The following is a 24,477-nucleotide window of genomic DNA, read 5'->3' as shown; positions in this document are numbered from 1 at the left end:
ACTTCTCCTTCTTTCTAGTGTCCAGATTGACAAGAGAAACACTTTCAGTCATTTTTATCCTTGAAATAAACACTTAGAACTGTTGAGACCCTCTTTTCAGATATTACTCCCTAAAGATCATATTCTGTATTACTGAGGAGTCTCATTTATTACCATTGGCACATTTTCCTTTGACTGACCAGTGGTCACATATGAGGGCCAGGCAGGAAGCAGGCCTCTGTTCTGCCAATTTCAGCTAAAGACACACAATAAAGAGGCAATACCTCTCCCAGAGAGCTTAGAATCTAAGATAAGCGGTAACAGTAATCTGTCATTTCCCAATGTTCCCAACAAACAATTTGAGGGTTCATAAATTTCAAAGACTTCACTGCAAAAAAAAAAAATTACTGCCATTTAACACAGAATTATAGAATGGTTGGAACATTACTGGGCTGATGAAGTTCACCTAGGACATTCTCTCCCGCATTTAGTGATGATTCCAGCATTAGCTGAGAAACACTTATTAGCACTAGGATGAACTTTAAAAATATTCCTTTTTAAATGGATGCACTCAGCCAAGCACTTCCCGTGCTGCCTTTGCTAATTCTGGAGCTAAGTGTATTTGAAGAGAAATGCATCTCCTTAACCTTTGTTTTCTCATTTGGCTGAGCCCACAGTGATCCTGTGTTCCATGTTTGCAAAGTGAGCTTTGCTGCTACAGTTTTACTGCAGGGTCAAGTATGATGCAAATGTAGAAAGAAAGCCAAATTCTTCTTAAAACACAGATGTCTTAAATTTTCCAGATGTCATCCATGTTTAGCAAATATGGATGCTGATGGATTGACCATGAGTGGTCAACCTTTCACTGTGAGACCCCTGGTCCTAAAGAAGCACAGAACAGTGAGAATTACCAATTACCAGTTTGTATTTGATTCTATGAAGCATGCTTGCTGGCCATGACCCATTTCACAGTGAACAAATCTGCACTTCTTAAAAACCTGCAGTAATATAAGAACTCATTATCACAAATATCAACTTATACAAACCCTTTTTTCTTTCAGCATCAGATCCTTTAGATTAGGTTTGGGAGAGAAGCCTGTATTGTTCTGAAGCTGCGCTTCTGCGGCTGCTAAGCAGTTCAGGCCTCAGGATGCAAAGAGAACACCCAGTAATGGCAAGAAATTTAGAAAATAAGAAGTCAGCCAGAACTATTTTATGAAAACTTATGGAGATTAGAGCAGTGGACACCACTGACCTTTAGATTTCTGTGACAGGGAAGGAGTGTGCTATTTACAGGAAGTACTTGGAAAGCTCTCTCAGCTTCCTTGAGACTGAGAAATTGGTTTGGCAATATGGACTGTGCTGTGACCTTCTTTATACTTCCCACTGACTGCTTTCACTTGAGTTAGGATTCTCTTTAATATAAAAGTTTCCTTTATTTCTATTTTTCCTCTTCAAATATTCTTTTCTGCTGTTTTAAGTGGCAATTTTCCTTACTAAGTACAACTTACCACTGCTTGTTTTAGTTGTCATGTTTTACTGGCTTATAATTGCTTTTGCAACACTATGTTTGGCAAGCATTGTTCTCCTACACTGATAATATACCACTGTCATGATGACAACATGATCTTATTTTTGAGAGAGTGAGTCAACACGCTCTGTGATACATAAAAGACTACCATTGTGCTTTGCGCCAGTGTTTGATGTCAGAAATTGAAATTCTGAGATTAAAAGTCTTTTCCTGGCTATGTCAGAGACATTTTTGGTAAATTAGAGACAATAGTTTTCGCCATATTATCTCATTTTCACCATCACACTGAACCTGTCTGGTTCTCAGGCACATTGGAAATCAGCTTACTGACATTTTTAAAATACTTTAACATATTTGCAAGTGTGACTTGCAATTACTACTCTAATAACTCTATGAGCTGAGCATTGTAATATGGAGATGTTAAGGTGTTCTAAAGTGTGTGTTGTGGGAACTGTGGAAGACTTACTGCTGTTGTGACTTTCACAGTTCTCTTGGCTTAAGGGGCTGTTCTGATGTTTTGTAAACATCTGGTTTTGTATGTATGTGTACATATGCATTAATATGTACAGCACATATATTGCCTGTGCAGGGCAGTAGTGTCACTGCTGGTTGTATTCCTTCAGTTTCTGCTTCCACCTGTTGAACTTCCTCGTTTTGCACTTTGTTCCAGGATATTTGCAACAGATGACCAATTATTTCCTGGTTTTATTACCCTGTATTTGAAGCTGTTTCCTTTGCAAACCCGTGGATAAGGCTTTCCTGTGAGTTTGTGTTTGGCCAGCTGGTAGAGCTGCAGTCATGTCAGCAGTGCATTGCTACACAGCTGTTCATGGTACAGGCACCTGCTTGTCCACAATTGGCTCCCTGTTCTGTAAGAAGGAGAAAATGCTGAGCATTCAGAGCTGACTGATGCTGTGATCTTTACTCACCGTCTATAGAAGGATAAATATGGATACTTCTAAAAGAAATTACATCTTTAAAAAAATAGGGCTGTTAGTTATTTTCTTTTGATTTTGTTCTTTTCTGCATCTGGCCTGGAGTGTACAAAACCTGCCATAAGTCCTTCAGAGGGAATAACGTACCTCATACCAATTAACAGTATGAGCAGATGATTGCAAGCAGATGTGTGAGGGCTGCTTCAGATGCTGCTGACCCCTCCATTCAGCTGGCTGTGAGCACACATATTATTGTTTCCAAGGTGAAATGAGATGTGTTAACTCTCCAGGAGGAGAGATTGGCAGCAGGCAGCTCTGGTTGTCAACATTTTTAAACTGCTGCTGCTGGTCTTCACAGGGTCAGAAGCGAAATGCAGGTGAATTCCAGCTCTGTAGAGATTGAAGCCATTGAGGCAAACTGCTAGTCCAAGGGGTGAAAGGAGACAGAGTCCATGGCCTTTACTCTCAGGGGGATCTGGATATCAGGAAATCATTACCAGTAGCAAATTTAAAATGTAGTGTATTTTTTTCTGTGCTAGTTACCTTAATGTACATAAATGCACATTTGAGAGACAAACTATTGTTTTGGTTTTGGTGATGACCACATGTCATTTAAAAAGTAGATTTTCTTAGGCATAGAATAATGGATTTTCTTTTATACGCCCATTCTTTATTGAAGTAATAGTATTATTAAATATCTGTTTAGTCTATTGAGAGAAGTTATCACACAAACCAGTTTGTGGTATGTGATTTACAAAATTTTTGAACTGAAGCATGCGATTCAGTGAACTGAGCAGAATTACTGAATTACATGTGACTGGTAGTGAGTGATCTAAAAATTTATGCTCACTCATATACTTGTCACACAGTTTTTCTATGAAAAATATAACTGGAAACATGCACTTGCTGTTGGACTTGGCATCCCAGCATGGTCCTGGGCAATAAACTCAAGGTGGTCCTGCTTGAACAGGGGTGTTGGACCAGATGCCCTTCAGCAGTCTCTTCCAACTCCAGCCATTCTGTGATTCTGTAGTCAGAAGTCTTTGTGTGTATTTCGAGTGTGAGTTCAGCCTGCCATGGCACTGACTACATCACAGCAGCAAGCTCAGCAGCTATCAGTCTTGCAGTCTGATATTGGTTATGAAACTTAAATTTCCACCTTGAAAATACATACTTGTCACCTTTGATTAAATGCAACCTATGACTTTCAATTTGGTCCTCTATATTCTCCACTCATAAATTTGTCTTTTTGCATAAAACACATAACTTGCATATGTAACTTCAGACTGAAGGTAATGATGTATATGAGGTTGTTTTCACCAGGATAATGGCCTCGCTGGTCCCTACAGTACATCTGCTTTCAAGGAAAAAATTGAATTTAACCAATTCAATCAGTTAGTAATCTGTGAAGTCTGTGAAGTATTTGACCAATTTAATTGCAAAGAAAGAATAGTCGAAGACTTCTCAAGGTAAAACATGTATTTTTCTAAGAAAACCAGCTATTACTTATATAAATGAGGAGAATAATATGGAAATGAGAAAGAAGCTTTTACTGATGTATAACTCTGGAGGGCTTGTTCCCAACAAAGAGATCGTGAGCAACAGCCATTCTTGCATCTTCCATTTGAAAACGACACAGGACAGGTGACACCCCGTTTTTCCCAGTGCATATGTGATTTGCATGAAATAGAAATTAGTTTTAATGACAGTGCTGACACACTGGTGTCACTAATTCTCTGTGTTACCACAGGTCTTGTGGGACTATTTAGATACCCTACTTATCATTTATTCTTTGTCTTGTCTGACTGGCCTCTTTGCAAGTCTCTCAAAATTAGAGACCATTATAAGAGAATTTACATATTTAAATAAGGCTTCATTCACTCCCATGCCTTCATTCTTGATACAGTATTTTGAAGTTCAGTGCTAAGCATCTTGATGATAGCTAACTGAAGGTGAGGTGAATAGTGGCAGGTGGCACCTGTTTGTTTCAAAGAGGTGAGTTGCAGAATAGAAAAAGTAGGGAATGGGAAGCTAGAAGCTGAAATTTCCAGACACATGGATATCCTGAACATGGGTGGCCCAGAAAAGGATGAGTGCACATTTTAGGGTAGGCCAAACAACTTTGAATTGTAACTCTGGAGCTTATTGCAGCTACTTGAATTTGACTAGGATGTTACCACTGAATATTCTAAGAATGCAAAGGGATGTTTTTAAACAGAATGAACAAAGCTTTGATCTTCTGTATAATCAGAATAATTAGATCTCCAGCGGGGGGTGGTGCTGCTGTTTGTTTATGTTCAGACATTTCAGTTTCCTGACTAGGAGAATAATTCATGTGCTATTCCCTTGGATGTTTTTCAGAATGCTGACCAGATTCCATCTTTTTTTGCCTTGGGAAGCTTTTAAGTGATGTAGCTATACCCAAATACAATTAACCGTTCGTTTTTCCTAGTATTAATTTTCCTGAAAGTTAGCTTGATTTATAGATTTATTTTTATGTCAAAGAGGTTCTATCACTACTGATGTCTTTTTATTTTTCAGAGAACGAGCGTTCGGCTGTGCAGCGCCGCCTAGTGCACAGAGCTGCTGCTGCATCCAGGGACAGCTGCGACACTCGGCACGGCCGGGAGGGATGAGGAGCCTTTCCCAGACAGCTCAAACAACCTTACTGACACCTTGAGAAAAAGAAGCTTTTTTATTTCCAGCTTTCCTTCTCCAACACATGTGTAGTATTTGCCTTTTTCTGGCTTCAAATTCATTCCTAGCTTAAGTATAGTCTACTCTTACTTTCTTGGTAGTCTGTATAACATCTACGGGGCCATTATGCTACTACCTATTGATGCTTAATGTGGGGCTTTTTTTTCAGCACAGGCCCATGTTGCTGTTTGCAATATAGGAGGCCACAAACTGGAACTCCACATTTCCAAGGTTTGTATTTCCAAACAAACACCAGATTTTTACCACATGGATTGCTTTTTCACATAGTAATTTCTCTCTGTTTATGGAAATGAAGTATATAGACAAAGAAAGTAACTTTAAGTGTAACGTAAGCTTTTTCCCTTTTTTTCCCCTTAGTAGTGAAGATGCAAGTGGATCAAATCTGCTGTTATAACTGTTTTGGCAAAGTTTCAGAGGAACTTACAGAGGAAACAAGCTCAAAATTATTAATTTAATGCATTTTCACTATTTTGCAGGGTTTGTACTATTTCTATCAGTGGTCTCATTTAAATTGTGAAACTTCCTAAAGTATTAATTATTCATCATCAGTACCATCAGTGGAAATTGATCTTTAGTGTGGAAATCCTTCATTTTAGGCTCTTGTAGAGACTATTGAAGAAGCTGTCTGTAAATCAGTTTTTGTTACAAAGAAATCTCAACAGGGAGAGATTTCTTTATAAATTAGGTTCTGTGTTCAGTCAGTTTAGTTTATGCACATTAGTTTACAGACAATTATGAAAATAAATGGCACTTTTACACTTGATGAAGTAGACAGGTACTCTTTCCAGAAAATATTAAGTAACTAAAAAGCAGTCTCTGCAGTGGCTCTGCCTCTAAGTATATGTCATAATTCAGAGTGCTATTTATTAAACAGGTGTGACTATCTAGTGATATAGGCAATTATTTTCAATTATTAAATCTTGAAGATGAAAAAATTGTAAAAGCAAATACGTGTGTACAGTCACCTTCACGAGCGATAAGGGAAGCCTTTTTTTTCCCTAATGCAGGTGCAGAATTTAAACCTACTTTTGTATGAAGTGTGGCATGACAGCTACACAAAAAAGCTCCTGCATTAGGCAGTCTTTACACATATTTTGTTAATACTGTTTTACCATAAACGTGTTCTCTGCAGAAACATTAATTCTTCCTGTTAGTAACTTCTGAATGAAGTTCCAGGTTAGAATACTTGATGAAGAGACAAGATTTGTAGAAAGCAGTAGTAATGTTCTTAATTAGTTGTGTAGCTGGCAGAATCAAGCACAATCCTTCACCTAGTTGAAGAGCAGTAGGCTCCAAAATGTTACAGTGATACCAATACACAAACAAGGAAAGTGCAGTCTCTGACTGTGCTAACATGAGCAGTCATGCTTCATTACTTGCTGAGAGGTCATCAAAGACATAGCAAGCTCATCAGTCATATACCATATATTCCTTGTTCATCTGCTACATAATGCAGATGGCTGTAATTAAATAACTCATGTATTGTCACTGTATGAATTGAATCTTGACAGAGAGACTGTCCCTTTTCCCCTTCCACTTGTTGTAGTGTGCTAAGTATAATATATTAGCATAACATTGGCTTATATAGATGACATCAGGAAAATATAGATTTAATTCAGCTGTATTTTAATCTCTTCACTTCACGAAAAATAGCCTGTGTAAGGAGAGAATGCTTTAGAAGTCACTTTCTGTGACAGCACAGTGATTCACCAATCCAAGAGCTGATTTTAATTGACTGGTTTTGTACTATATTTTACCATGAAGGAGAATAAAATGTGTCATTATTTTTGTGTGGTGGAAGTTCTGTAAGAACAAAATCCACTGCTCCTCTGCTATACTAAGAAACCTATCAAGTTCAATGTACATACATAAATTTCACTGAGGGAGGTGTGTACTGATGCTTTAGGAAGAAGGAAATTGTGTATAAAAGATTATTGAAATCAATGGGAATTTTGCCATTATTTTTGCTGTGCTTTGAGTTGAGCCCTGTGTTTTCCAGCCTATAGATAAGTATACAGATCCAAAGCCCTTTATTCTTGTAGAACCTTCTTGAATTTATTACATGTAAGTATCCACTCCAGTCACCACTGCATGATAATGTACGTGGTGTCTTTTCAAGTATGTTAGCAAAAAAATTCTACTTTGTTAACTTCTCTATTTGCTCTGAAAAGATTCTTTACTTCCCCTTGCCAATTTGCTCTGAAATTGTTTCTTTAGGTGTATGCCAAAGCAAGAATGTGATTGAAGTACTGAACCTCAATTCTACTCTGTATCATATTAAGCAGAACAACTTTTGCTTCTCTTCGTGTGATTATTTATTTCTAATTTGTTGCCTGTATTTCAGTTTTGTATGTTTGGAAACATTTGCCAGATCTGAGACTAACAGCAAGTGTTGTCAATTTGTACTGCGATCATTTGGGAGCTTTGCATCTAACTATGTTAAGTAAGTCAAAATCTGATAGGCTGGAAATAAGGTAAATGTTTTTAAATCAGTGGAGGTCAGCTGCCAAAAAAATTCAAGTAAGTGTTGTAAAATATCCTTTAAATCTGCAAGGAGCAGTTTGCTTGTCATTGTACACAACTTCAAGAAGATTTGATTTCTTCAAGGAATTGATTCAAAATTATTGTTTTCAATTATTGATTCAAAATCCGTATTGTATGAAGAAATGCCAGGCCATTGCATATATAGAGCAATGTATGTAAATTTTAAATGTATAAGCTGGAGTGTGTGACAACAGTAATGCAGTCAGAGTAAAATTCAGCTAAGAGATAACTATGAATCCTTTCATAGTTATGAAGGACTGGGTGCCAGTCCCCATTCTACCACAAAGACAATGATTTGACCTTTGTATTTAGAGCCCCTCTTCAGTCCCCTCCAAACTGAGTGTGCCTGAAAAGGCTGCTTCATCCAGCCTGCGTGGCCAGGTTACCCTTGCCTGATGCAGAGGGCTTTGGGTGTTCACCTCACCCTTGGAACACATTAGTGTTGCTGCATAGGCAGACAATATTGTATTTGAAAAGTTACATTTGGTATAGTTGGCATTACATGGCAGTTCAATTTAGCAGAGTGATACAGAAATCAGTTGAAATCACAGCACCAGCATAATTAGCAGTTGTGATATTCAGCTGTAGTTAAATCTCTGTTGTAGTGTGATTGTCATTACCAGTCCCTCTATGCTCACTGTCATGACTTTGGGCATCCCCAGTGACCTGGAAAGAATAAATGGATGAAAGCCAGATCAAGCTTGTTGCTCTCTTCAAAATGTATCATTTGTCCAATTTTTATGCTTTATGTTGTGCCAAGCTACCTGTGCACTGCCCCACCACCCCCACCCCCATCTCCCAGTGTGGGTCTGGCTGGCTCACAAAGGCATTGCTCTTTATTAATGGTTTTGGAACTTGATCATTCACTGATGCAACTATCTGTAACTAAAAGCAAGGTTACCATCCAGTTTACCTGATACCAAAGTAAGTTCAGCTTCCTTTATATTACATTATTCCCTGACCTCACTGGGGTTTGCCCTTCTTTGACCTCTCCTCCATTGCAGGCATGTGTGGGTTGGTTGCACAGCTGAACTGCCAAAACCCCTACTGAGTCCAGCAGTCAGTGCGTGTTGGTATCATGCATGGCTTTGCTTCCTTGAGCAACAGTAACAGACTAACAGAAGTCCTTGCTGAATCATGCCACCACATGGCTCAGGATGCCACAAGCAGCCTGATCTTGTTGGGAATATGAAGGGATATCAGCAGCTACTGCTCTGTGAGCAGCAGCTCCTGCCTCACATTTCTGCTGAGCTTGTAACCTAAGCTTTTAAACTCGTGACAATTTCAATTTAAATGTATAAGCATTTCCCATTTATTTCAAGCATGCCTATAAATGTGGTTATAGCTGTCTATAAACAAATAGGCCCTAAACTGTTTCTTTTTCTCTTATTTGTGATATGCTTTTAACATTGTTGTATAATCATTTGAGAAATCACTATAGTAATTAGTGGTCACTACAGAGGCATGTGGATCTGGTGCTGGGTGATATGGTTTAGTGGTTTAGGGATAGTGCTGGGTTTACAATTGAACTTCATGATCTCAGAGGTTTCTTCCAACCTTGAAAATTCTGTGATTCTATAATATATTAACATGTTGCCAACTACAAGAGGATTATTAGCACTTTAAAATCTTCTGTGAGCTCACAAGTCACAATTTACTGCCCAGGGAGATGACAGAGTCACCAACACCAGAGGCATTCAAGTGATGAGTAGGCTTGGCATTTCAATACCTCATTTTCTTTAGTGCTTATTCTGCTAATTCTTGGCTAGTTGCTCCTTTTTCTCTGAGTTTTTGCTTATTCCTTTTAGTTCACTTTCCCTGAGGCAACACTCCCTTTCAGCCAGTTTCTACTCTTCTGGCATAGCTTGTACTCCGCTTTTCCCCACAACTTTGTTTAAGGCAGAGGCCCCTCAGATTTTGTCTCTTTCAGAAAGAAGCTGACTCTTTTTATATTGCTCTTACTGACCGGTGATTTCCATACCTACCAATACTACAAGTCTAGTAAATTTGTAACATTTTTATCTTCTGTCAACTCATAGTCCTGGTGAAGTTTAAGAGAACCTTGTTGTAAACAACCCTTTCCAGCAAGGCAACAGTTCCTATTCCACGTGGACACAGTTACTGCCCCTCACTCAAGTACACAACTTCTTAAGTAGCGGGTGCTTAGCAGATCACTGAATAGGTCAAATTAATAGAATGGAAGCCAAGTGAATGTAAATAACAGAGGTCAGTACATAAATAGAATCTTACTCTAAGAAAAAAATTGTGTATGGTTTGATATTTATTGTGTGGGGAAAAAAAATGTGGATTTTGGTGGGGTATGTGTGCTTAGCAGATCACTGAATAGGTCAAATTAATAGAATGGAAGCCAAGTGAATGTAAATAACAGAGGTCAGTACATAAATAGAATCTTACTCTAAGAAAAAAATGTGTATGGTTTGATATTTATTGTGTGAAAAAAAAATATGTGGATTTTGGTGGGGTATGTATTGTAAAGAAAGTTATTTCTGTTGGTAAAAGTTTGCACAATAAATTGCTTAGGAGGAGATTGTCTTAGTTACTAAGATAAACATCTCTCACCCAGACTAGAGAAGGGTAATTTTGCAGTAATTGGTCTTCACTAGTTAAAGTTGGAGTTTACCCTGACTGACCATTTGTTAAAAGACAAAGCACATGGTATTAGCAGTGTTCAAATCACTACGGAAACCAGTGTCTTGATGCTAGAACTTAACATTCTAAATCAGGAGGAAAAAATACTTCAAAGACATATTTCTTAAAGATTACAGCACTTATGAATGCAGGTCCCTTTAGGAAATTTGCAAAATTTATGCACTTAGATCCCAAAGAACACCTTTGAAAATCCCAGCTCTCAGAGACAAAATCCTCTTGTCCCATGCATCTGATGTGATGTGAGCTACACTTAACCCATTGCGGGAGGCAGGAAGGAATTCAAGGTGTTCTTGACACAGCAGTCCTTTATCCTATGCTGAGAAAGCACCCTGCTGCTGATCACAGTAACACCAGGATTTACAGCTGATCATGATGGGAGTAGGTGAACTATCAAGATGTTTATATAGCACGCATACCTTTCAAGAATGCCAAAATCTTGATAGTCAGTTTGTTAGTTTCAGGCTCAAGTTTTAGTTTCAGTAATACCTGTCTGACCTTTCTGCCTCTTAAAGGAAAAACAAACAATTGTGCTGTTGCCACTGATGCTTGTCTACTCCACAAATATACTGATTGTCTTGCATTGTTTGCTTTGGCTGGAATTCTGGCTGAAATTGTTACCTCCCATCCATAGAGGATGAGTCCATCCTCTGTGTATGAGCCCTTCATTCTGGATTATCACTGACTGCACTTTGCAGTGACTTTGCAGCCTAATCATTGAACTGGTCTTGAGACTATTGTTATTAGTCACTGGAGTAGGAAATCAAAACCAGTTCCAGCCATCAGCGAGGAACTTAGGACACTCTTCCTGCTGCAGTGTTACAGGTTGAACCACCAAGTTTCCTCACACGCTCTATTTCTGGCTTCATTTCCCTGTGTAAATGCCCATGAGGAAGTATTTTTGCACTAGGAAAGATGGAGACAGTAACATCTTCACTCAGCTTTATAAGCTAACAGTCAGGATTGTCTCTTGAGAAAAGGGTTTGGACTCAGGCTGTGAAGAAAGTTGAACATAGGGCTTGAACTTTCTGGGTGAGTGCTCTGACTAGTACAGTTGTACTGCCAACAACCAGCATACCCAGCAACAGCTGGTTTTGGAAAACTAAAATAGCTGCACACACATTTTAAAACTGAAGTGGGGCACCTAGGATTCCTTTTACCTAACTCCATGTGCCAACAAAACAGATCTCCTTAGGAAATTGATGTGCCACTTCACTTACATTTAGAGCCTTCTTAACTTCTGTGGGAGCTGGGAGGTTCCTTGTATAGGCCACAGCAGGCTTGGTAATGCTCAGACAAGGGTTGAAAAAACACAATGGCAAAGGAAATGGTCACAAAAGGAAGCACAGGAAATTCCATTTAAACATAAGAAGAAACTACTTCACTCTGAGGATGCTTAAATACCACTTGGGGACTCTCCATCCTTGGAGCTAACTGGACAAGATCCAGAGCAGCCCTTTCTAGTGGATTCTGTTTTGTGCAGGGGATTTAGACCAGGCAGTCTCCAGAAGTCCCTTCCAACTTCAATTATTCTGTGTTACTGAGAACACTGAGAATTTGAAGGCCAAACAGAAAGGCAAACTCTGACCCTAGACCCAGCTTTCTGTTCTTGAAACTCAGATAAATCCTATTTTTAGTACCCAAATCGTCACTGAGATCAAAGCAAAAAAACCAGCTGTGAGAATTTCCTTTACACTTGCATGTATTTTCTTTCATGTATTAACATGGTTAAACTTAAAAAGAAATGCGTGTGGTGTGGGGGTGGATGGGTGTGTGGGTGGATGGGTGTGTGTGTGTATGTGTGTGTTAAAAAAGAAACAACAAAAAGAGGGAGGGAGCTGCTTTGTAAGAAAGAATAAAACCCAAGGGCTGGAAAGCTCAGAGCAATTCAAGTCAGAAAGGAAACTTTCAAATCTACACTTTGAACAGATTTTAAAGCGTGAAATAAGTGGAGATGGAAGGGCTACAGACAAAAAAAAATAGTTAAATATCCTTCCACAGTTACTTTCATTTCCTTGGCTACAGTTCCTAGTTAGTCAGTCAGCCAAACTGGCAAAGAATCAATAACTGGTGTTGTGGAAGGAGAAGGCACAGTTATGATGAAGAAATTTTCCATATTCCATTCACATAGCTTTGAATAGAAGTTCTAAAGTGTGAATTATTTTTTTTTCTTTCCTTGGGATTTGCTTAAACTACAGAGTACTAAATACATATCTTTGCTTTCTTGCTCAATTTCACAGCTTATCTAATGCTTCAAGTGTGTTTAATAAACCTTGTTGTTGGCAATCAATTACTACTGGAAGTGAATGCAAAAGAGGACTGGGATTAAATGGATAGCTACATACTGGAATTCTCTGTTTGTAGCAAAGTCATTACATATACAAAATGCATCCATTATAAGCCGTTAACCGAGAAAAAAATTAATTCTGATCAATAGCTTTGCTTCCACATTTTTTTATTCTGAATGGTTGTTCAAATACAAATTTTATTATGAATAGTTTTGGGAAATGGGAGAGTTAGTTTAGACTGAGTCAAAAAAAGTAATTATTTATTTTATGTAGTGTAAAAGATAGTTATATAAAATTTTACTGAAATTCCCCGGTCATCTTTTCTCAGTCCTTGGATAGTATATTAATATATGTCAACAAAGCATTCCTCTGCATAATGAAAATTGTTCCAAAAATGTTATTCTTTATGAAACTTCAGGTAAAGGAAATGTCCCTCTTCTCGTTTTGGTTCAATCTTGTTACTTTGTTATTATTTCTTATATTCCTTCATATCATCCTCCTGATTTCTTAAAATCCTTCATATCATCCTCCAAATAGTCCATTTCTTTCTGGTCTTTCTGTTTGATTCCATGGAGACATGCATTTAATTACAAACATCTAATGAGATGTAGTTCAGAAGGACTGAAGGAAATCAAACTGTAGGCATTGAGTGAGATCAGTCTTTTTAAGTATGCCTTCTGATGGAATGGAACTACTTTGATACAAAAGGGAAATCTTAGATGGGTAGTGGGACATTTCAAGAACTGAAAAGTAATCTGAGAACTCTCTTATGCTGATTCATCATAAGGAAAGATTGTCAGTTTAATCAGTTAAAGAAATAGTAAGTTACTGCCAGAGCATGGAAAGGTCATTCAAGAATTTCAACCATGAAATTCCCCACTTGAAAACTGTGGTGTTTAACCCAACATTTCAATCAACCATGACAACAGAAGATGATAGACATATCACAGTTTTTAAAAACTACTAATCTCAGGGGTTGTCTGAGGAACAACAATATCCAAGTCTGACTTTCGTGGGTGGCAAATTAATTGAAATTATTGTAAAATAGAACAAGTAGAAATTTGAGTAAATTAAAATATGAAGGAACAATCAATATGGTGTTTGAGAATGGAATTTTTATAGCAGATATAATCATGAGGCTGAGCTGGTGATTTTTATGTATTTGGATTTGTAAAATGCTTCTTTAAGAAAGACACCTCACTAAGAACTGTCGAAGAAATTAACTTCTCATAGAATGGGAGCAAAGATAATCCATGGGCAAACAACTGGATGGGAGATCCAAAAAAATTCACAAATAACAAAGAAAATAGGGTTCCACTGGATCTACAGCTGTCCAGATCCTGCTGTACAAGCTATTCACAAATGACAACATGGAGCTGAATACTGAAGCAGGGAAGTTTGCAAAGATAACAGGTTGTGGATCAAAGTCACAACTAAAGCAGACAGCAAGGAGTTGAAGAAAATTTTAACCAATGCCGAGCAACAAGACAGTAAAACCTCTCATGTAATGTATGCTTATCAAATTCAAACACAGGCACTTGAAAGAAAAATACAAAACAGAGACCTCTTAGCTGTAGCTATTCATGAAAGGGGATTGAATAAGCAACACCATGCCCTGTGGCAAGAAAAGACAAACTGAGCATTGCAATTATTTCCTTATGAAAATAATAGAGAACGAACCAGAAAACATTATGATGCTGTTGTACCAATCTTGAATCTCAAATACACACTTCTGCTTATTGATCTCCAAGACCAGTATAGTAGCACTAGATAAGATACAGGTAAGTTAAGCAGTATGGATCAGAAATAAGGAATAGGTTGTATACAAGGGAAACCAAATAGCACATTTCTTCATGGAAAAAAGATGATTAAAGGTGGAGGGAACATAAAATCAGTCCTATAACTGATTCATTGTTTCTTAGAAGCAGAAAAGCTGTGTAGTAATTGAAATCAAACAAAAGGAAACACTTTCTTTTAAACATCACTTAGTTGTACAGAATGCTGAGACAGATGGACCTTTGATCTGACCAGTGTGGCAGGTCTTACTGTCTCGTGACTGACACTTTTTCTCTGACTGTGTTCAGTGTCGTGTTGAGGCAACATCAGTTGAGCAATATGAGAAGCTCAGTATAAAAATAACATCCTTTTCAAAGTATTCTTTCCATTTGTATCCACCACCCCTCTCTACTGTGACAGGCATTGCCAATAGCTAAAAATATGCAAGCACATAAATAACATCAGCGCCTATCATGTGGCTGTGATCTGCCTGTATCATACTTGTCCACGTCATTTCTGTTACCACTTTTACCAATTCATAATTGGCAACTGCTCCTCCCAAGTACACTGGTAAAAGTATGGCCTTGCCACATACACTGAAAACAAACTTTTCACATTAAATGTAGAACTATGAACTCTTCAAAGACAGAGGAATCAATGAAATGGTCTTGTGATCATTACTGTAGGAGCATTACAGAAGGAAAAAGCCAGTACTGAAATGAGTGGTTCCGAGATAAATTCAAACAAGTCCCTTTATACCTTTGCACTAGATTAATAGCCAGGAGGAGCAAATTTTGTAATGCAGATGTATCTGTCAGTGCAATCATGGTATTTATTGCATTCTTTTAAATTACTATCTTTGTTTTGGAAGTTACTAATTTATTTTCACAACACAGCTATCTATTGGGTAAATTTATAACAATTGTGATTATCCCAAAAACCTTGTATATTTGGGATATGGTAGCATATATTATAACACAGAAGAGTGGCAGCATATGTAGGAAATCAATTAATTGTATTCCTCCAGTTCCACTGACTGCTGAACTGTGGCTACAGAAAGATACAGAAGATGAAAATGGTTTTCCTCTCCTCAAAGAAATGCGGTTAAAAAAGCTAAAATACCATTAGGTGGTGCCTAGGGATTGATGCAGAAAGAGAAGCACTTCCTTGCACATTCATTTTTCCAAAAAAACCATGAGCCTGTCTATTCTTCTGTGCACGTTTATCTGAAGAAATTGTCAACAACAGCCTACAAATGTCTTCAAGGAGAATGCACTGTGCAGAAATAAATCAACAGCAAAATCAGACACTAGACTGAAAAAGTGCATAAAATTAGTCTATTTTTAATACATGCTAAAATATGCCTTTTGCTATTTAGGATGAATAAATTAAACTACTATTTTCCAAGTAACCCTATGACCTCCTAGGGGGTTATTTTCAGTACAGTGTTTTAGAGGGGAAAAAAAAAATCCCTCAGGATCTCTAAGTTCTTCTGCTATGAAAGATCTGAACTGAGATAGCTGGAGGCAAGAAACAGCATAATTCCCAATTCTGATACCATTCAGTGTACTACTATTAGAAAAGTGCCATTTCATTGCCATTCCAAAAACATCTCCTCTTTAAATGGCTGAAGTCTTGGTTTACTAACAAGTTTTTTGTTTCATTTTGTGAAATGCATGGATTTTAGTTAAAACTTCTATAAAATTGCATAATTTATGCTGTGCTTAAAATGGAATTGGTTAACAAAACTTGTATCTCCTATTAAACTCAAATTTCTGATTTTACCCCATACTGTTACTTTTCCGATCCTTATGCCATCATCATAGTTTGTGGCTACAGGGGATTCTCTATACAATTATTTTGCAATATTGTCAGGGATCTTCTTTCCCACTTGCCACTCCTCATGCCTACAAAGAAGCTATACTGAACTAAATGACAAGCTTGTGTGCTGGAATCACCAAAATGTGATTGGGAAAGTTCCTGGGAAAACTGAGAACAATATTTGTAATGTGAAGAAGAAAAGCACCATACATGGGATAAACCAGAGACTGATACATGCCAATTGATAGGGGAAGGCTTTCAAGGCAAGCATAAAACAGGAAGGAGAAGAATAGGAAAAAACCTCTGAAAATGTCTTTGACTTGAGGGGGAACCAAGTTGTGCAGGACCTTGCCAGCACAGAGATTAGTCCTACAGCAGGGAACATGGTACAGCAGAGATTTCAAACAAGTGATAGCTATGAGCAGGACGGCAGGTGAGAACACAACCTAAGCACAACTCATTTGGGTGTGCTGAAAGGAATTGGCAGGAACACAGTAGAGACATAAAGAGGGCAGCTATATGAGTAAAGGAGGGAGATGAGCTTGACTGGATCTATGGTTTCCTCGGTGAGAAGGTCAGGGAGGGGATTTAGGGCTGGTCCATGTCATATATAAAAGGTAACAGGAAAGTATCAATCATAATCCCTATGATTTGGGATTATAAGAAGTGAGAAGCACAGAGGAAAGCAGGAAGGGATCAAGGTTTCAGCTTTACTGACTGGAATTAGTCTTGTTTTCCTTTATCTCTAGTTGCCCAGAATACTCTCATGGCTGCAAAGCACTGTAAGATCTTTAGGTGATCAAGGCTCTAGGGTGGCTGTTTCAGGGGACCTCAGCAAATGCCAGCTGGCAACCCTGTTGTCCCCATACAAGTACATTAAATTGAATGGCTATATTATACCATATATATGAAATTGTAGGGAATGTCTTGACATCAGGGAACCTCAAACACCTACCTACCAGAGAATAGGTGTTTACAAGATTTTTTTATGCAGAAGATTTCAGACAATTTAAAGAATTCTCACCATACTCTTTTAGTCAGTATTAAACACAAATAAACACATAAATCTGTATTCTTACAGATTATATGTTCTCTCATTATTATTTTCTCAGGTTCTGTCACTAATGAAAGCCATAAACATCACAAATAAATCCTGCATGTTAATTAGTTTAGACAATTGTTAGTGAATATTTAATATCTACAATTCTAATAATATAATATATTAACTAATTTCTATATAGTGACATATTGTGACATATAGTGACTAATTTCTATATAGTGACTGCAATGATGATTAATGAAATGGTATGCACTTACACTGCCTTTGGTAGTAATGTCCAAGTGTGGTCCTAGTTGTATTTATTTAGGACTATTCATTCTCCCTGTGGATTTAGCCCCACGGTCCTGCACCAGCCAGTGCACAGCAGAGCCATGTCACGGCCATCACCCCACACTTCAACACCCTGGGGTGTGAAACTGCCAGACCCCCTTTGCACTTCACTGCTCCAGCCCCTCCTGGCACACACGCCATTCCCAACCTCCTTCCTCCTGCACATCCGCTGATAATCCCCACATGCCTCTAATGCCTTTGCCCATTAGTCAGAAGTGTCTGACTTGAGAGCTCTGCTTCAAGGCCACCCGTGCTCTGCAAGAGACACTCCTAGTAGATTAGTACATTGGGCTACTAAGTTTGACTTCAGCATCAGTTTCCTTGCAGCAGAGCCTTCTGTCACTTTCTTCAATGAGCTGTGAAAAAATAAAAATTATTCTTGTTTTAACCATCCCACCTACTTGCTGGACTTCTTGCTGCTCAGTTCTCATATTGGAGGGGACATTAAACAACTGACCCTTGCTAACTTTCTTCATGCTTTTCAAGATCTTACAGATATTTGCCAAATCCTGTCTCGGGTGTGAGCCCAAATCCTATCTCTGGTGTCAACCAGAAGAGAGGTAACTTATACAGGAAAAGAGGAGGCTAGGCTGAGAATGTAGGATCAGAGGAACTTCTGTGTTGCTACTGAGGCAAACCCATTCCATAACAATTTAGGTTGTTTTTCTAGGTAAAAATAATAGCAAAATTCTAGTTTTATATTTGGTCTACTTAGCTTGAGCCCAAATCCTATCTCTGGTGTCAACCAGAAGAGAGGTAACTTATACAGGAAAAGAGGAGGCTAGGCTGAGAATGTAGGATCAGAGGAACTTCTGTGTTGCTACTGAGGCAAACCCATTCCATAACAATTTAGGTTATTTTTCTAGGTAAAAATAATAGCAAAAGTTCTAGTTTTCTATTTGGTCTACTTAGCTGTGCTTTTAGATAGAGCAGGGGTGGAAAGTGAGGACAGTGCACATTTCCCTCCCTAAATGCTTGGCGTCTGTTACTGCAGAGCTCATCCACAGAGCCTGGTGTCAGGTTCTCACCTCTGCTTTGTTGGCTTCATATGCAAAATGGAAGACACCAGAACCAGCTAAGGTAATTAGTAAAGTAATCTCTCGAGTTGTTGGATGTGCTCTCAATCTATTTATATTACTTAGTTGCAACTTGCATCACAATCATTCCTGTTCTGTGCAAGTCTTGAATTATTTGCATCTCTAAGACCATCATTGTCACAAACATTGAAGTGACTCATATATTTTAAAATTGGAAAAACCAAACTTATATTTGAATTGCTGACAGTACAATGGCTGATTCTAAATTGCTTTCTTAAAAACACTTACCTGCATCCTTTTTTTTTTTCAGGACATTTTTTCAGGTTTCTGACCTATTTTTTCATTTATTACACTTTATTACATACAGACATATTGTCACTTTTCACTAGCTTTTGTCCAGAAACCTGATCCTAAATTTACATAGGTCTAGTCCAGTCAAAACAGATGACTGCTCCAATTGAAATACCAAGCTGCTGAGACTTTGTGTGTGTGTAAGGATGAGTGTCCACCTACCTGTGTCCATGTGCTGCTGTCTTCTTCTGGCTCTGACAATGTCCCTTCTCCATCCCTTTTGGCCTTTCTCTCTTTTTACTCTAAATCCACCTATATAGTTCTTATTTTTACAAACTGGAAACACCTTCAGTTCCCACACTCACCTCAGCATGTGCCTAAGGTGATGAGGAATTTATTTGAATGAGAGTATTGCAGCATATAGTAATTTTTTAGGTGATTAGGTAGAGATATAATAGAAAAAAAGGAGGTAGTTTTTACTCTTATGGTAGTAATTTTTTAGGTGATTAGGTAGAGATATAATAGAAAAATGGAGGTCATTTTTACTCTTATGAGTTCCTGATGGACTTTCAAAACTTCCTGGAAGCAAAGTTATGATGTGGATCTCATACTTCCTGCCTCTCTGCCCATTGCTTTCTCAAAAGACCATCAAATGTATGGGTTTAAGAGAAGCCTGTTGTAGTCTGAGCTACGAATGAAGCACTGGAAACTGTATTTAAAAAAAATACATGGGAGCAAAAATTAGGAAAAGGAAGTCTACCACAGAAAAAGGAAAAAAGGACTCAATAAAGCTTACTAAAACTTTACAAATACAGTCAACAGACAAAATAATACAAGTAAAAACATAAATATGTACTGCATAGGGACAGCCAGCACAATACAGATGTCTTGGAGTTCCCCTCGCAGAAGGAGGGGAATTTTCACTGCTGGATTAATAAATGATGCAGGCATGTTCTCTTCATCTGCAGTGCTTTGAAATTCTTCAGTCTGTTGATAATGAGGTCTACATATTTAGATAAAGAGTAGCATTTCCAGAGAGGCATACAGGGATTCAAAACAAATACTGACTTTGCATGACTGTGCAGTTGCAGAGAACTCTTAAAAGGCAGCTCTGCTTGGAAGACAAGGGTCTCTTCAGTACTGTGAAAATTAAGATGACAATAGGGGCTGAAAGAAAAGAGATGACATTTCTGTTGAGAGAATTCATATGCACATTATGTAGGAGGAAGAGTCCCAGAATCTTAACTGCTGACCTTCACAGGTTCATGTTTGTGGTTCAGGTACAAGAACTGAGCTACTGCTTCTCAGGGATCTGTGGCAGGATGTGAAAGTTGAGTGGCAGCATCTGAGACGTGATTCAGAGGGTGTGGCTGCAAAAAAGTGCACGCTGCAGGAATCAGATTTTGGAGTGTGACAAATGGATCTGCAAAAAAAATAAAGCTCTTCAGAGCAGTCCTTTCAGATCTGTTTCAATTTCTTAAAATTTGTTAACCATGAGGACATGAGAATTATAGAATGTGGTATTAAAGCTACTTTTATTCCTGATGTTACATTTTCCAGAGTGTGCTAGTTTACAATCTGTCCAAAAGGCATATTATAGGCTCTTACAGACACAGAGCAGTATCAGAAGTTTGTGTTGGGTTGCTTGTTTACTATGCAGCCTTGCTTCTTTCAGAGCTGCCTTACTATTTATTCCCACAGATGTGACCCTATATTTGGCTGTATCTGAAGGGTCCTGTTAGAAGGTGTAGGTTAGAGCACAGTCAGGCCACAACCTGCCTGAGCTGCTCATCCATCAGGTCTTGAAAAAATACTGTTTACAGCTCAAAATTTTAAGTGAAAGTGTCATTGCTTGCCTTAAATTACTGGTAAGCACTAATGAGCTCACAGACATTTGTGAAGCTGGAATAAGCCAGAAGCAGCTGCCAGTAACCTTCCCAGCTGCCCCAGGCTAAGCCATTCTTTCTACATCAGCACCTTCAGGAAGTGAACCTTTCTGTTTCTGACCCTTATGGCCTTATCCATTTCTTGTCATTCTTCCAGGCTCTCTGAGTCCTACACAGCTTTTATGCACAGAGATTTTACATTAACTTTCTAAACATTACAAAAAATCCTAAACAGCATCAGTCCTACTCTTGATTTCTCACAATCATCTAGGATCACCTCCACAGATCAATAATTCCTAATAATACCAGTCACCTCAAATTTGACCCATGCAATGTGAGCTTTCTTCACAGAATAAAATTTTAACTTTCCAGACAAATACCTGAGAACTATCCATGTATATCTGCACCATTACCCTTATGAACAACTTTGTAATTTAACAATAAATTAAACATTTTTCTTCCTAAAGCCACATCGGCTGCTACTGCTATAAGGCCATCTTGTAATTCTTTATTGCATTCTGTGTGAGCATTTATTGTCTCTGTCTGATGTCAGATAAACCAGTCTACTGTTATCTGGGTTCTCACTTGTCCAATTTGAATACTTATAGTCAGTTTTCATGTCTTCCAGAATTTCTGCAATAATTTAAGCTTTATTAAAAGTTAATAAGGTTTCATGCTGCCTGGGATCACACATGCAAGCCTCTTTGGGACTCTCAAATTCACGATTTTTAGGACCTGCATACTTGAATATCTTTCTCTCTAAGAAAATTTGTTTAGTATTCTTCTAAATAGTGACCAGGAAAGCACTTAGTCATCATCATATGATCTTTCAAGTATAAAACAAATTTGTTTATTAAACAATTATATTTTTTTTTGTATCACTATCACTATCACTATTTTTTTTAAATTTTTGATGTAATGTATTTTTTTTGTATCACTATCACTATCACTATCACTATTTTTTAAAAAATTTTGATGTAAAAGGCTTATAATAATGTTAATATTTAGGAAACATGAGCTGTTCCTAAAACTACCAACCATGCACATTTCTTGACATCCTTATCCATTTTTTCTGTGCTTCATAACTTGTAATGATTGCTAGGTTTGTTTTTTGTCTACCGTATGTATTTATTTCATACTGCTGTGTTTGCTTCCCCACTACACTAGAATACTTCATACTTTTTTCTGAATCCCCCCTCTTCTTGATCACAATATTCTGACTCCTTTACAGACATCTTCTTTATAGTCTCCCCCATTATGATAATTTTTCTATTTAATATTTTCTTTGCACTCAGTCATTCATTTTCCACAGGTTTTTGGGGTGCAAGTCAGAATACATGCCTTGGGAACAGGAAGACATAGAGAGTGTCCATGTGTGTGTAGTATGGATTGAAACCTGGTTTGCACATACTGAGTGTAGCCATATCTATATACTCAGGCAAGCACAGACTTTAATTCCAGCAATAATCTTCACCACGATAAAGTCTGAAGTTGTTAGTTTCCCTAACTTTTTTTTTTGTTGTTCAGAAATAGCTAGGAGTTTTAGGAGCTCTAATAATGCCTTAGTACACGGAACCAAATTTATATGTTTTTTTTTTTTTTTTTGTTCAGAAATAGCTAGGAGTTTTATGAGCTCTAATAATGCCTTAGTACACGGAACCAAATTTATATGTGTGACCTGAAGTTCTTCACAATAACAATGCAATTTTCTTTCCCAAAATTATTATTAGGCACTGAAAGAAAAACTTATCTTGTTCTTTAATCTTGACTGCTGTGCAAGAAAGTAGTTCTCTATGGTAAACCCAGTTTAGGCTTATTCCTATTGCATTGATCTATGTGTAGTTACTTTCTTAGGAATATGAAAGTTTAAAACTGTATTCAACACTCTATCTCATCATTTATTACTCAATTCCTGGTGAGCAAAAGTTTCTGTCAGGGCTCGGTCCTTTATAATTTACAGGAACTAATGGGGTCTAAACCTTTTAACTCAGTTAATAACAACAACCTCTTCTGATGCCTGAAAATATTTCCTTCTGGACACAAACTCTCAGACTGGTAGAAATGGAGAGAAGGAATTGAGGTGTGACCTGACAGACTTGCTGTCTAACTCATTACTCCAAGAAAAATAAACAGAATGTTTCTTTCTTTCCCAACTACTTTCTAGCATGGGAATTTGCTCTCAATGCCCAACCTTTTTTTCTGGAATGACTGCAGTAGAAGTGTTTGAAAAAATAAAATCCCCTTGCCAAACATGAGAATTGGGTTAAAACTGACAAGTGGGCACTGCTGTTGGATTGAGGTTTGTTCAAAATAACACAAGGTCCATTAAAAGAAGCGGAGCTGAAAATTTTCATAAAGCAAATTATGCAAACTGAAATCTGATCAAGTTCTTGTTTTTAATTCACAAAAACAAAACCAACCAATGAACCAAAACAAACAAACAAACAAACAAACAAACCCACCCAAAAAAACCAAACTGCAGTGAGCGGTGTGGTCTACTTAATCTGATGGCCACAAGAGGGTACAATTTGTAAATGGTACGTGAATATACGGTCTTACAGAGTTTTCTCTAATTGACATCAATCTTTTCTGAAGTCATCTCCGGGCTGGCCTGAGGGAAGTTTTGGCAGAGGAACAGCCCCTCGAGAGCTGCCCAGGCCACCAAGTGAAGGTAAGGAGCACCTTCTGTGCGGGTGCTGTGTGGCGGCTCCCCTCCAGCCAGGCCCGCATCCACAGCTCCCGACATCGGAATCTCTTCCAACGGCTCTCCGCTTTAGCCAAGAGCACCGCGCTGAGAACAACAAGCACAACAAGCTCTCAGCTGTGTCCTAGGCGCCCAAACAACACTACCAAAGGCTCTTGTGTTCTTAACCAGCCCTTGGGCATCAGAGCAAAGGCCAAATGGCTTTGTCTGGGCAGATCAGGAACACCAGAATATTCTGATTTGGAAAGGACCCATCAGGATCATGGAATCGAACTCCTGGCCCCGCACAGGACTCCTCTAGAGGCACAGCATGTGCCTGAGAGCATTGTCCTGACACCTCCTGAACTCTGGCAGGCTGCTGCTGTGACCCTGGGAGCTTCTTCAGGAAGCTGCGGATCAATCCTGCAACCACTGGCTTTCCACAGGGCAAACAAAATAGAAGATGGACAAAGGAAAACAGGGCTTGACTAGAGGCTTCCTTGTGATATTAATTAATCCTGGTGAAAGCTGCTGGCTCAAACCACCCTCAATACAATTCACTTTGATAAACGAGTACCGGGACTTGTTCGAAAGCATAAAATAAGAGTGCATATTGCAGTGAGCTCCCGTGTACACTGTGTATCTAGAATGTACTGTGAAATGGACTCTCTTCTGCAGTGGTGCTGCCGGGGTCCCAAACGCCCCAGTGTTTTCACGTGTTTTAGGGAAATCTGTCAAACCTATGCTCAGCCATTGGCAGCAGCGGCAGAAGCACACAGCTTCTGATATGGGAATTCTTTGATCCCATCTATAACTGCGGAGATCCAACAGATATCCAACCAAAAGCTGTTTAACTTTGGGATCACTCGGCAAGGTGTGACAGGAAGAGAAAAAAAAAAAAAGAAAAAAAAAAAAAAAAAAAAAAAAAACA

Source organism: Onychostruthus taczanowskii, unplaced genomic scaffold, assembly GCF_017590055.1.
Source record: "Onychostruthus taczanowskii isolate IOZ18803 unplaced genomic scaffold, ASM1759005v1 scaffold1, whole genome shotgun sequence".
Taxonomy (NCBI): Eukaryota; Metazoa; Chordata; class Aves; order Passeriformes; family Passeridae; genus Onychostruthus; species Onychostruthus taczanowskii.
This window is presented reverse-complemented; position numbering follows the sequence as displayed.